Source organism: Drosophila teissieri, chromosome X (genome assembly GCF_016746235.2).
Source record: "Drosophila teissieri strain GT53w chromosome X, Prin_Dtei_1.1, whole genome shotgun sequence".
NCBI lineage: Eukaryota > Metazoa > Arthropoda > Insecta > Diptera > Drosophilidae > Drosophila > Drosophila teissieri.
In genome coordinates, this window is record NC_053034.1 from 22,538,428 (window position 1) to 22,550,799 (window position 12,372).

Below are 12,372 nucleotides of genomic sequence, written 5' to 3' on the forward strand. Positions count from 1 at the left end.
TTTTTCATCGTGAATTTTGAAGTTATCAGAATTTACTTTTAAAAGTGAGATTTCTGCACCCGTATCTATGAGGAATGTTAGTTTATTTTCAGTTGAATGATTATAGAAGGTTACGAATGTATTAAGACTATAATTGATGGTATGAACTTTTGCATTTATTGATTGTTTCCTAAAGGGTTCTGTGAGTTTTCCGACGTATTTTGCAACATCCTCACATTGTTGTTGTTATTGCTCTGATTGGAGTTAACTCGGCCTCTTCCTTGGTTTTGACCTCGTCTTCCTCCACGGTAATTATAGTTATTATTGTTGTAACTGCTACCTCGGTTGTAATTGTTGTGGTAGTTATTTCTGTCACGATTATAACCTCGGCCTCCTCTATTATTGTTATTTGCACCTCGTCGATAATGGAGAACAGTGTTACTTTGACCTGTTATCTCGGTGCAAGAGTTGACAAATTTGGAGATGGCTTCATTCATGTTTGTGAATGTGCCTGCTTGCATGATAAGTTTAACTTTATCGATGGAGCAATTTTGTGTCATGGCCTTTACAGCTGCTGTAGTGCTGTATTTATTTGCAATGGATTGGCTGATACCTTCACTGATATAGGCGCCTTCAAGGGCCTTCGTCAGTTTTTCCACCTCTTGGGTGTACTGGTTGGCCGTTTTGTTTTTCTGTTGCAGATTGAGGAGCTTGGCAGATATGACTTCTACCGATTCTCCTTTTACTGCAGTCGACAGTTGGGCAATAATTTCATTAATTGTTTGCTCATTACTGATGAGATTCCTAGCATGGCCTTTAAGTTTTGTTTTTATAAGGCTTACGGCTGTTGTCTCATGAGCGCCCTTTAAGCTGTCTAATAGACCTAGAGCGTCTAAGAAGCTTTGCAGATTTTCATGCCTACCATCAAACTCTGGTATCAGAGATGTGGCTAGCCTGATGAATTCTGTTACTGTCTGAGCCATTTCGGAAATTGTTATTGGTTCAGGCTTAAATTCGATTTGATCGCTTTCCTCTAGTGTTTCAATGTCACTATCGGATTCAGCGTCGCCTGTTTGAATAGATTCATCTAGCCCTTTGAACTGGTCAGGATCGAATTCCACCAATTGATCTAGGCTTTCTGGCACGTTAATTGCAATATGTCTCCTGTTTTTGATATTATTTAATCTTGTATTAAGGGATTTTATTACCCTTAGACATTTGTTGCAGTGCTCAGGTGTGAATCTATTTTTATAGTTATTTACTAAAGTAACTATATTATTATATTCGCCTACTACAATTTCTGTGTGGCTTTTTAGGGTCTCTGGTTTAATTACTGCATCTCTATTAATGCATTTGTAAGATTTGTCAAATCTATAGCGAAAGTCGTCAATGCGTTTCGCTATTTCGCTCCATTCCATTCTTAGATTGTAGCTTCTTGATCATTTCTTTTTTTTTTTTTTAAACCAGATCTAGATGGTTGGCCCTGCTGACATATCTTTTTTTTATAATTTTATTATGCTTAACATAAAGTGTAAGCAAAAATTGTAGAACTAGAACTACTGTTATAATTAGTAGTAAAAGTCGCAAGGATTCAATATCTTCCCTATGATCGATTATTTTTACCTCATTTACTACATTGGCAGTGTTGTCACTTGCCTCCTTGCTAGAGCTAAACCATCCCATTTTAAATTATATATTCAATGGAACCCTTCATTAAAAGAAAAAAAAATTAGATATTCTATTTCTTCTACGAAATCAATGAAAATAAAATTAAAATTTTCTCTTTTTTTTTTTTTATTTTACGCTTGTCATTGTACCAAAACCTTTTTTTTTTTGAGTGTGAAAAAGTTAGTGTGTGAGTTAATGTGGTTAGCTTACAGATTTAATTACAAATTTTAAAAAAAAAAAAAATTAAAAATCCAACCACATTTGTTAGTAAAAGCCTAACAGAGATTAGTATTTTTCAAGCAGCGGTTTCCCGCATCGGCTTGAATTTAGAAGTTAAAAACTAAGGCAAATTGGGGCATTGGCAAAATTTTGCAGCCCGTTTGCGTTATTTCGCACCTTGCGAAACTTGGAAACTTGTCTTCTTGGATGCGCTCTTTGTAGCGTTTTTCGGCTGCCTTGTTTAGGCAAATTGGGGCATTGGCAAAATTTGCAGCCCGTTTGCGTTACTTCGCACCAGTGCGAAGTTTTTCTTCAATTTGTTCCAAACGCTCTTTGTAGCGTTGCCGGTTCTCTTCATCTTTGGCGAGCTGGGTCATTTCTTTGACCAGCCGCCGTTGTTGGAGAAGCTTGACCCGACGGCCACTTCTTTTATGTTTTTTAATTATTTTCTTTTGCTGTCGAGCCCGATACTCAGCTATTGTGAGTGGGCGTGGTCCGTCTGTTGGGTTTTCTAAAGCTTCTTTTAATGTTGGCGGATCTTTCTGCCTTTTTGGCTCCGCTTTTTCGAATTCTGGCTCATCCGCCATTCATTTACACGGTATTTTTTTTTTTTTACACATTAAATCACTTCGGTCCGGGTTCTCTTCCGGATTGTACAAATTATTAATTTGCCGTTTATGATGTAGACGGCTGTGGCGGAGGTCTTCCCCTTCCGGGTGGTGCGCTGCATACACTGCCAGAAATCAAAATTTCACTCACAGTTTGGTCCTGTCACGGTCGCCATGTAATTAATATATTATCGCCATGTAATTAATATAATATATCTTTGTCAAAAGAGAGAGAGAGCGATCCGGTCACTTCATGGTTCTTTATTTGAATGAATCTTCTGAGCTGATTTTGGGTTCAGCTAACCCGCACATATATTGCTTATCTCTATATATTTCTGAATTGCATTTATACATATACATATGTATGCAGAAGGCATGCATATGTTTATGTATGGCTTGACCACTTGAGCTGCAAAGTGCATGCTCAGCATTCCCAGGCTCCGCGATCGGCTTATGTATAAGCGTTCGATCATATTTCTTGGGCGCTGGAATGCTTATAATGCGTTAAGACATACCCATTCTTTGATATATGGAAGGGTAGATATGCTACAAAGGGACGGTGGAGTCAGTGGTCGCAACGGTGGTTCGGAGGAGAGCGCTAGCTTAACTCGTGGACGATACACCCTGCCCCATAACATCCTAAGCCCCGATCGAGCCCGCAGGTTATCCTTCGGCGAGGGCAACAAGTGCCTGGCACACGCAGGAAGGGACGGTGGAGTCAGTGGTCGCACGGTGGTTCGGAGTGGAGCGCTAGCTTAGCTCGTGGACGATACACCCTGCCCCATAACATCCTAAGCCCCAGGCGAGCCGGTACGGATCCCCGTCGGCAGCGACGCAGGCGTACGACGGAAGGACGACGAGAGAGCAACGACGTGCATCCAGCGGCGAGGATCACCGAATCCTGGTCAACAAGTGACGATAAATAAAAGTGGTTAAATCTGAGAATCCGTCTTCTTCTTGGTCGGGCAATCACACAAATCATAAATTTGGTGGGACGAACAAACAAAATCTTTGAGCTAGCCGTTGCATTTCGTAGCGAGCAGAAACAAGAAAAACAGTTCGTTACATCTGGCGCCCAACCGTGATTGTCCTGATCAAAAAGAACAGAGGAGAAGATGGGGAAATCGTGGCTATACAGCCTGAAGAGGGATGACTTTCCCGCAATAGCAAGCGCCCTAGGCATTAAGCTCGAAGGGTTGGTCGAGGATATGCGGAGGACGCTGTCCGAATTTATCCAGCAGACCACAGACGAGCCCGAAACAGTCGCCATACTCGAGGCGTTGGAGAGGGAGTACGCAAGAAGACCGGCCCCGGAGATCAAAGTCACCGGTGTGGAAGGCCTGGTGGGGAGCCTCGATGTCCACAGCATGATGGAGGCCAGCGGGAGCAGACCCGAAAGGCAGGAAACCGGGAGTGAACGGCGGGAAAGCAGCCGCGAGAGAAGGGAGAGGCGGGAGCCCAGCCGCGATCGGCGAGACATCGCAAGGGTAGCCCCTCCGGATTACGCAAAGGTGGCGAAACAGGTGCGGGAGTGGAGCTTCCGGTACGACGGCCACGACAAGCCATTGGAGTTCCTGGAACAGGTGGAGTGGTCAGCAATGACGTACGGCCTGGATATCAACCAGATCCCACGAGCGATGCCGGAACTGCTGAAGGGCAGGGCCCTAAAGTGGTTCATCGCCAACAACAGGTTCTGGGAGACATGGGCAGAGTTCATCCATAGCTTCCAGGAATTCTTCCTGCCCAGAGGCTTCATGACGAAGCTGGCAGACCAGGTCAGGCAGAGGAAGCAGCGGCATGGCGAATGCTTCAAAGATTACATGGTAGACATGCAGACCCTAATGCGGCCCTTGGGGATGTCCCACAAAGAGATCCTGGAGGGGATAAGGGAGAACAGCACTCCGGCTCTACGGATGTTTGTCCGCCCATACGAGTGCCGAAACCTGGATGCTCTGATGGTCCTGGCCGACGAGTTCGAGGAACTGGACTCCCAGATGGAGCGGTTCGAATCAGAGCGAACCCAAAGAGCCCGCCACCAGCGGGATTTCCAAAGAGGGGAACAGCACACGGTGTGCAGAAGGTGCCAAGAGGAGCCCACAGGACCGTCGAGGCACGAGACGAACGGGCGAGGACCAGACCCGGCGCGGCGGGGGTTTGTGCTAAGCCCAGCGCAAGCCTGCCATAGATGCGGAAGCCAGGAGCACTGGATGCGGGAGTGTCGGAACCGACCGATCACATTTTGCTGGTCGTGCGGGCGAATCGGCCGGAGGACCGCAGAATGCTGCCCAAGATCGGGAAACGCCACGCGACCCCAGCCTCAGAGGGGCAACCAGGGTTCGCAAGGTGCTGCCCCTAAAAATTAATGGGCAAGCTGAAGGCGGAAGAAAGGCAACTGTCCGCCACAGTGCTCATAGACGGAATGGAAGTTAAGGCCACGATGGACACCGGAGCCACAGCAAGCTTTATTTGCGAAGAGTTGGCGGACAGGTTGCGGGCAGTGGGAGAGGTCGTAGCCACGAGAAGAGAGGTGCGGATGGCTGATGGTCGGTTCGAGGAGGTCACATCGCTGCTCGAAGTAGACGTAGGACTGGGAGAGAGGACCGTAAGAATGCAATTGCTAATCCTCCACAACATCATCGACGCTCTAGTACTGGGATGGGATTTCCTAACGAAAGTTGGAGCCAGGATAGCATGCGCGGGTCTGAGCGCAACGATACCGGCGGGACAGCTGGTGCGAAGCAATGCACGCGAGAAGCTGTCAGTGGCAGTAGTGGAAAGGACGACCGACTTTGCGGAGGAAGATATAGACGGCTTCCTGAAGGCAGAGCTAGCAGATCTGGGAAGAGTCCAAGGGACGTCAACGGTGGCGGTGCACAGAATCACGATGAAAGACGATCAACCGGTAAAACAGCGCTACTACCCGAAGAACCCGAAGATGCAGGTGGAGATCAACGCCAAGGTCGACGAGTTGCTACAAAAGGGGTGCATCGAGCCGTCTAGGAGCCCGTACAGCTCTCCCATAGTGATGGTGAAAAAGAAGACGGGTCAGTGGCGTTTGTGTGTGGATTTCCGCCAAATAAACGCAAAGTCCGTGAAGGATGCGTACCCGATGCCAATGATCAACTACATTTTGGATCAACTAAGGGAGGCGAAATACATAAGCAGTCTGGATTTGAAGGACGGGTACTGGCAGATTCCGTTGGCAGCAGCAAGTCGGCAATATACGGCATTTACGGTGCCGGGAAAGGGCCTGTTCCAATGGAAAGTAATGCCGTTCGGTCTGCACTCCGCATCGGCAACGTTCCAGCGGGCGTTGGACCAGGTGATAGGACCAGAGATGATGCCACACGCATTTGCGTACCAGGACGACATAATTGTGATCGGACGGACACTACAAGAGCACAAGCGTAACCTGAAGGAGGTGTTCCGGAGGCTGAGGGCGGCAAACCTGAAAGTTAACGCAGATAAGTGCAAGTTCTTTCGAAAGGAGCTACAGTACCTGGGCCACCGGGTGACGGATCAGGGCATCGGAACGGATCCGGAGAAGGTAGCGGCAATAGCTCAGCTAAAGCCCCCGGGAAACGTTAAAGAGCTGCGACAGTATCTAGGAGTGGCGTCGTGGTACAGACGCTTTGTACCGGATTTTGCAACGTTGGTACAACCACTGAACGCACTCCTAAAGAAACAAGCAAAATGGGAATGGACTGACGCCCACCAAGAAGCATTCGAGGCCGTCAAAACTAGGTTGGTCGCCGACCCGATCCTGGCATGCCCCGACTTCACACGGACGTTCGTGCTACAGACGGACGCCAGCGACTACGGGCTGGGCGCTATCCTCACACAGCACTCCGAGCAAGGCGAGCGGGTGATATCCTACTCCAGCAGATCGCTGAACGGAGCGGAGAAAAATTATTCTGCAACAGAGAAGGAATGTTTAGCAATAGTGTGGGCTGTCAGGAAATTAAGACCATACCTGGAGGGCTACCATTTCAAAGTGATAACGGATCACATGGCCCTGAAGTGGCTGAACAGCATCGAGAGTCCGTCCGGAAGGATCGCGAGATGGGCATTGGAGCTCCAACAATACGACTTCGAGATTTCGTACAGAAAGGGCCAGCTGAACATCGTCGCGGACGCCCTATCGAGGCAGCCGCTGCAGGAAACGAGCCGCAGGATAACGGAAGAAGGGCAACCGGACGAACAGCAGGAGTGCAAGTGGATAGATGCGGATTTTGTGGGCCCATTGCCGAGGTCAAGGCACGGCAATTCGATGCTGCTGGTCCTGGTGGACAGGTTCTCCAAGTGGACCGAGATCGTTCCGATGCGTATGGCGACCACCGAGACGCTGCGAAAGGCCGTGCGAGAGCGGATAGTGGCTAGGTACGGAGTGCCAAAGGTCATGATCACGGACAACGGAGTCCAGTTCACGAGCAGGGCATTCAAGAGGTTTTTGGAGGAGCTGGGTGTAAAACACCAGCTCACGGCTCCATACACCCCACAAGAAAACCCGACCGAAAGGGCCAACAGGACCGTGAAGACGATGATCGCGCAGTTCACGGGGGCCGATCAGAGGACATGGGACGAGAACTGGCCAGAGCTGCAGTTGGCGGTGAACACGAGCGTGGCAGAAACCACTGGATACTCGCCGGCATTTATAACGCAGGGAAGAGAACCGAGGCTGCCGAATGCGTTGTTCGACGAACAGACGGCCGGAACGGGCAGATGTCCACAGACGCCGGCGGAAAACGCGGGAAAACTGAAGGAGATCTTCGAACTGGTGCGGAGGAACATGGAGAAGGCAGCGCAGGATCAGGCGCGCCACTATAATCTCCGGAGGAGGCCGTGGAAACCCAAGGTGGGCGAAACTGTGTGGGCCAAGGAGCACCACCTATCAAAAGCAGCTGAGGGCTTCGCGGCAAAACTGGCACCGAAGTTCGACGGGCCGTTCAAAATAAAGAAATTCACGTCGCCGGTGATTTGTATTTTGGAACACGCCACAACGAAGAAGACAAAAACGGCTCATATTAGCGATTTGAAGCCGGGAAGCGCGGGCGCCGGCGGGCCAGAGGACAACGAGAGCGACACACCACAATAAAACCCTTTCGCGAAGAAGGGGGGAAGACGATACAGGGTATCGAGAAGTCGGAAGTCGCAGTTAATCACTCACACACACACACACACACACACAAAGGCCCGTTGGAGCGCGAGAGCGGGACAGGGAGGGTACACAGCCGGAAAACCGTTAACGGCTAACGCACACGATTGCGAATTCCGTAGGAGGCAGGTGCACGGAGGAGAATCCCGTTACCGGTACAGGCCCCGCGGAATAACGGCGGAAAGGAATAAATCGAAAACCGAGGGTTCGTCGCGGCGGAAAAAGCTAGCAGCATTCTTTTGAAATCAAGTCGGCACGAGATGAGCAGCTACGTAGAGAACAACCGGGAGGTGAGGGTGACCGGCACCGGGGAACAGCCCGGAGCGATATGGAGGGCGGACTCCGAGTCCTACCTCCAGCTTCTGGCGTCACCCTTGGTGTCGCGATCCCCATCCCCGGTCCAGGAGGACACGGAGGAGGTGCCCGACACGGAGCTGTCGGAGGACGAGGCGATGGAGGCGATGGAGGCGATGGAGGCGATCCGCGATGAACCCGTGGGTTACGTGTCCCTCTCCTCAGAGAGCGAGGAGGACGACGGGGGTGAGACCGTCACCCCGGTGGTATCCTCGGAGGAGGACGAAGGAGGCCGGAGCGCGAAGGCGAGGATGGCCTACCGCAGCGTGCGGCGGGCGACACAGGGCCACGGTCGGATTCGTTTGGGAGAGGCGATGCCGTCGAAGGACCCGCGGGAGGTGCGCGAATTCGCGGAGGCACGGATCGCCACGCTGCGGCGGTTCGAGCGGATGGTGGTGGAGCGGAAGGCAGCCGCCGCCAAGGCCGCGTGGGAAAGACGCCTGTCGGAGTGGCAAGAGGAGGAGGAGGCACTGTGGGTGCCCCACGCACCGTCGTTACCACCACGGCAGCCGCCGTTGCCCCCGACCCCCCCGCCGCCGTCGCAGCCGCCACCGCCACCAACAACGCAGCAGCAGCAGGAGCAGCCGCAGCCGCCGACGCCGGAGCCGCAGCACCCGGAGATGCCGCAGCCACCGACGCCGCAGCCACTGCCGCCACCGCCGCCACCGGCGCAGTCACAGCCACCAACGCAGCAGCAGCAGGAGCAGCCGCAGCCGCCGACACCGGAGCCGCAGCACCCGGAGATGCCGCAGCCACCGACGCCGCAGCCACAGCCGCAGCTACCGCCACCGGCGCAGTCACAGCCGCCGACGCAGCAGCAGCAGGAGCAGCCGCCGACACCGGAGCCGCAGCACCCGGGGATGCCGCAGCCACCGACGCCGCAACCGCAGCCGCCGTTGCCGCCGACGCCGCCACCGGCGCAGCCGCAGCCACCACCGCCACCACGCACGCCAACACCGCCGCCAGCACCACCGACGCCGCCACCCCAGGATGAGGACGGGGCCCCGGTGCGAGCGGCAGCAGTCCTGGGAAGTGGACCAGGCGCACGTCGCGCAAACGCTGCGCACGATCGGCCTGGGCGGCCGCCGGTGGCACCAGCAAACGGTGACCTGGACGTGGCCCGCACCGCCGGAGGACACGCCGGAGGCCCGCGTGTGGGAGGAGGTGGGCGCGGTCGGACGGAGGCCGGTGGAGAAGCGAGCGCGCGACCCGCAAGTTCGCGCACGGGTAGAGGTCGAAGACGCGGGAGAGAACCCGGAGAAGGGTCCGTGGGTGTGGCCCGTACCACCACCACCGAAGCTCGCGCGGCAGGAATCGTGCCCCGAGGCAAGATCGCCACCGCAGCGACCATGCCTCCGCAGGCAGCAGTCGCTGGGCGGGAAGCCCTGGAAGGAGCTCGAGCGCGCGGAGTGGCCACCCAGAGTGGTCGAGGAGGCCGAGGCCCAGGCGAGAAGAAGCCACAAGGACCGCTGGGCCAAGCTGTTCGCGCTGGACGGCCAGCGGTTCCGGCTGAAGGTGCGTCGCGGCGGGGGCATTCAAGTCTATGTGCCCGAAAAAAAAAAAAAAAAAAAAAACGAAGACGACGACTGAGAGTTGTGGGTCAGGGGAGGGTAAGGGCACATGTTGCACAGTAAAAAAATAGGTGCGAGACATCTGCAGCAGCCAGGCACGCGGGCCAGCAATCGGACGCGGGGCCAGGCACGCGGGCCGGCAAGTCGACGCGAGGCTGCCGCAGGCGCGGAGACGGAAGAGGAGGCCTCCAGGGCGCTTGAGGACCAGGGGCAGCCGCCCGGAGCATGGAGGGGCATTTCATCCGAGATCCCTGAAGAAGGGCCTCCAGGGTGCCCGTGTCCAGGGCCGGCAACCCTGGAGCATTAAGGGGCTTCATGGCATGCAAGAGGAGCTAAAAAAAAGAGAGGATGTGTAAATATGGCGTTTTTTACAATAAATTCCGTAAACTTACCTCCATTGAGCTGCAACTCCGAAATCCACGTGACTGGAGAAAATCGGGATGGGGGCGCTACGATAATAGCGGTCGATCGATAGTGAGATCGATAGGGAACAAAAATACTGGATATTAAATTGATTTTCAACACGCTGCCACACTATTGGCAGCAATCGGCACGACATCGGAACATCGGAACAGGAAGTGGCAACGCCGGTCGCCAATATCGATAACTCGATCGCGCAATCAGCGATGGGACAATATCGGTAGGAGTCGGAGATGGCAACGCCGGTCGCCAACATCGATAAGTCGATCATGGTGAGTATCGGTGGAGTTGCCAGGGATGCGAAGCGAGGAAGAGGCGGCAAGTTTAAATGCGGAGCTGGTGACGAGAAGCGGATGGCAACAGATACAGGAGGCTGGAGGAGGGCGCAAAGATCAAGATGCCGAGTCGAGACGTCGAACGACAGGGTCTACTAGGCTGAGGCTGCCGGGCTGAGATCAAGGAGGCGCAGGTCGACGTGAGGAGGATGGAAGGTTAAGGATCAAGATGCCACGTCGAGATGCTCGAATATGCTGAGACGTAAGGCTGCGATCAGGAAGGCGCAAGGAGGTTCAAGATGCCAAGTCAAGACGCTGAACGACGGGGTCTAATAAGCTGCGACTGCCAGGCTGAGAACAAAGGGCGCAGGGTCGACAAGAGGTGATTGAGGAAGTTGCCCATGCAAGGAGACACCGAAGCAGAGGACCGCCGGAAGCAGCATTCTTTTGAAATGTTCCGAAGAAAGGGGGAGATGTGAGGAGTCTTAAAACTCCCCACAAATCCGGGTGTAGGAGATCGGCATAGCAACAGCGAAGACGGCTGGAATGCGAGAGGAGCCAAGGGCGGTCAGGTCGAACGGGAAATAATGGACCTTGGACCCCGGCAAAGCGGAGAGACCGTGAATTAACGGTACCGCGCTGGACCTTGGACTCGAACCCGCCAAGGGCGTAGAGGTCATACGGTAACGGTGCGGACTTTGGACAGGCACAAAGAGGACGCACCGTGAACTAACGGGACATGTTTGGACCTTGTACCCGAGCGAGCCGTGTGCAAAACGGGAAATAACGGGATTCCCGCAGCCGATATAAGGGACGGCGCCGGCGCAGCTCGGGACAGTCAAGAAGAAGTACGCGAGGGCCTTACAGCCATACGGAAAGCTAAGGAGTACGCGACGAGTCGATACCGAGTGACAGTGAAACGACGGGAACACAAGTGCGTCAAGCGGGCATCCAGAGTGGAGCGCCGCACGTGAAGATCAGCGAAGGACGAGCGAACACAAGGACCTAGCGTGGTCAGAAAGGGACAGTGGAGTCAGTGGTCGCAACGGTGGTTCGGAGGGAAGCGCTAGCTTAACTCGTGGACGATACACCCTGCCCCATAACATCCTAAGCCCCGGTCGAGCCCGCAGGCTATCCTTCGGCGAGGACCTAGCGTAGTCAGAAAGGGACGGTGGAGTCAGTGGTCGCAACGGTGGTTCGGAGGAGAGCGCTAGCTTAACTCGTGGACGATACACCCTGCCCCATAACATCCTAAGCCCCGATCGAGCCCGCAGGTTATCCTTCGGCGAGGGCAACAAGTGCCTGGCACACGCAGGAAGGGACGGTGGAGTCAGTGGTCGCACGGTGGTTCGGAGTGGAGCGCTAGCTTAGCTCGTGGACGATACACCCTGCCCCATAACATCCTAAGCCCCAGGCGAGCCGGTACGGATCCCCGTCGGCAGCGACGCAGGCGTACGACGGAAGGACGACGAGGGAGCAACGACGTGCATCCAGCGGCGAGGATCACCGAATCCTGGTCAACAAGTGACGATAAATAAAAGTGGTTAAATCTGAGAATCCGTCTTCTTCTTGGTCGGGCAATCACACAAATCATAAATTTGGTGGGACGAACAAACAAAATCTCTGAGCTAGCCGTTGCATTTCGTAGCGAGCAGAAACAAGAAAAACAGTTCGTTACAACGCACTTTCCATCGATGTCAGCAGGCCTGATGACAGTTGATGATTTGCTGTATGTATTAATATAAATTGGGAAAATCACATATATATTTGTCAGATCTTCAGTAAATTTCACACGTGGTCAAATGTTGAGGGCAAAAAACCAATGCAAGCTGCCTTGGCGCCGCGACCAATAAGACTTCTACCTCCAAATGTAGGACAGGCAGCAGACGCAGTTAAAGTTAGATAACGATTTAAACTATTACTTGGCAGTATTTGCCTTGAAAAACTCTTATCCGGTCTACACGATGCTCGCGGATTTATAATCAGGGACTATTCACAAAGTTAAACTGCCCTCGATCACGCCTTCCAGAAAAGAGAACGGAAGTATGAAAATCAAATGTGACCGAAGCTTGCCACAATCCTACTCGGGAATTTTTGTGGTATTTCTATAAAATATTCAATTT